The 2,868-nt window shown below is 41.9% G+C and overlaps 1 long non-coding RNA gene across 1 annotated transcript in view; it reads right to left on the reverse strand.

Annotated features, from left to right (window-relative positions):
* LOC108287644 overlaps positions 1 to 1,027 on the reverse strand; it is a 7,496-nt gene extending 6,469 nt beyond the window's left edge. The window contains exon 1 of the long non-coding RNA XR_001818421.2: positions 971 to 1,027. This is a non-coding gene — a long non-coding RNA (uncharacterized LOC108287644). The remainder of the gene's footprint in view (positions 1 to 970) is intronic.
* Positions 1,028 to 2,868: the final 1,841 nt, after the last annotated feature.

The following is a 2,868-nucleotide window of genomic DNA, read 5'->3' on the forward strand; positions in this document are numbered from 1 at the left end:
TATATATATATATATATATAATTTTATTATAAAATTATATGTTTTATAATTTTAAAATAACAAATTTTAAAATAATGTTTCCATGGGTTTTGATGGAATAATATACTCTTATTTTGAAATAGCATTCGACTTGCTGATTCTAAAACAAAATGAGTAATTTTTAAATCAGTTTAGAAGGTAAATTAGCTAAATACACATTTTTATTAGGAAGAGGATGCAGGAGAGAACTATAAATATCCTGGCTGTTTAGCGGGTGGTTGGTGGAATCAGTCTTATTACTGACTGGCGGCATACCCCTTGGAGAAGCAAACCCTAAGGACACACTGGTACCACATGACTTAACTGTTCTCAGCATAGACCATCAGTATATCCAGTCATTTCCACAGCTGACAGACTGACAATTGGATTTGTGCAGTAGTGACCCAGTTCAGTCACTCAGAGAGTTTAAAAGCACAAACATGTCACAACACAGGCAAAAATAGGAAAATGACAGCATGTGAAATACAATCAAGAGAAAAGGAAGAACTCTAGGACTGAATCAAGGGAATCATGGGGGACCTTAAGTCCAGCACCTAATTTTATAGAAATGGAGTCATGAACAGATGGAAGCTTGTCTTTGACTACACACTGCCCTAGCTGGAACTCAGACCTCTCAGCAATTAGCCCAGTGGCCCGAGGATTACTGGGCTCCTCATGATAAAGTCAGCGCTAACCTGCCCCAAGTACAGCAGCCTCTGGACATCACGTTATCACTGTCTCAGAGGGTGTACCTGGCTGCTCTGCTGAAGGGTTGCTGTCCTGAGTAATTATTTTTTTAAAAATATACCTGTTATTTTGTACTGAACTTACAGAAAAAGTTTGTTCTTTAAAACAATTTTTTTTACTTCAAAAAAAAATTTTTTTTTGGAGGCCGAGTCTTACTCTGTTGCCCAGGCTGGAGTACAGTGGCCCAGCTCACTGCATCCTCCACCTCCTGGGTTCAAGCAATTCTGCTGCCTCAGCCTCCTGAGTAGCTGGGATTACAGGCGCACACTACCACACGCAGCTAATTTTGTATATTTAGTAGAGATGGGGTTTCACCATGTTAGCCAGGCTGATCTTGAACTCCCGACCTCTGGTGATCTGCCCGCTTCAGCCTCCCAGAGTGTGGGATTACAGGCATGGGCCACCACACCCGGCTTTTTAAAACATTTCATTGGAAATTGACAAATTGTAATTGTTTATATTTATAGGGTACAAAGTGCCGTTATCATATATGTATACAATGTGGAATGATTAAATGAAACTAACACATCCACCACCTCAAATATTCATCACTTTTTTATAGTGAGAACATTTGAAATTTGCTCTCTTACCAATTTTGAGCCGTGCGCGGTGGCGCGCCCCTGTAGTCCCAGCTACTCGGGAGACTGAGGTGGGAGGATCGCTTGAGCCCAGGAGTTCTGGGCTGTAGTGCGCTATGCCAATCGGGTGTCTGCACTAAGTTTGGCATTGGTATGGTAACCTCCCAGGAGTGGGGGACCACCAGGTTGCCTAAGGAGGGGTGAACCGGCCCAGGTCAGAAACGGAGCAGGTCAGAACTAGAACTCCCGTGCTGATCAGTAGTGGGATTGCACCTGTGAATAGCCATTGCACTCCAGCCTGGGCAACATAGCCAGACCCCATCTCTTAAATTAAATAAATAAAATAAATAAATAAATAAATAAATAATAAAACAATTTTGAGGCCAGGCATGGTGGCTCATGGCTGTAATCCCAGCACCTTGGGAGGCGGATGTGGGAGGACTGTTTGAGTTTGGGAGTTCAAGACCAACCTGGGCAACATGGTGAGACCTTATCTCTGCTAAAAGTAAAAAATTAACTGGGAGTAATGGTGCACACTCTTTGTTGAATGCTCTTTGTTGAATAACTTTCTATGATCAGGCCAGGTACAGTGGCTCATGCCTGTAATCCCAGCACTCTGGGAGGCTGAGGTGGGTGGATCACCTGAGGTTGGGAGTTTGAGACCAGACTGACCAACATGGTGAAACCCCACCTCTACTAAAAAAACAAAAAACAAAAATTAGTTGGACATGGTGGCACATGCCTGTAATCCCAGCTGCTAAGGAGGTTGAGGCAGAAGAATCCCTTGAACCTGGAAAAAGGAGGTTGCAGTGAGCCGAGACTGTACCACCACCCTCCAGCCTGGGTGACAGAGTGAGACCCTGTCTCAATAATAATAATAATAATAATAATGTGTTTTGTGGGTGTGGTGGCACAGACCTGTAGTCCTAATTACTGGGGAGGCTGAAGCAAGAGATCATTTGAGGCCAGGTGTTCAAGGCTGCAGTGAGCTCTGATAGTGCCTGTGAATAACCACTGCTTGGGAAACATAGCAAGACTCTGTCTCTCAAAAACAAACAAAAAACACCCTCCAAAATCGTGTGTTTCTTTGTGTCCTGCTTTAATCATTGCTTGTATCATGAGTATTCCCAGAGCAACAGGTTTCATGGCCCACTGTTTTCAAGGATGGAACACTGTTTATTTTGATCCTCTTGATATTCGCAGCGTTTAGCACCATACTGGTATACAGCAGAAACCCAATAAATATATATTGAATGAATTAATTAGTAGAATATGTCATAGTTCAACTCATCTTTTATTGTGGCACACTGAGATTGATTCTAGTTTTTTCACAGTTATAAATACTGCTGCAGTGAACATTCTTTGATGAATCTTTGCACCTACTCTTTATTATTGCCTTATGATAAATTCCTAGAAGTGGAATTACTAGATCAAAGGCTTTAGAAACATATTGGCAAATTGCCCTTCAGAAAAATGGTTCAATTCCCCCATCCTCCTGCCAACTTTCTTTCTTTTCTTTTCTTTT

The sequence above is a fragment of the Cebus imitator genome, unplaced genomic scaffold (assembly GCF_001604975.1).
Source record: "Cebus imitator isolate Cc_AM_T3 unplaced genomic scaffold, Cebus_imitator-1.0 Scaffold350, whole genome shotgun sequence".
In the NCBI taxonomy this organism is placed as follows: Eukaryota; Metazoa; Chordata; class Mammalia; order Primates; family Cebidae; genus Cebus; species Cebus imitator.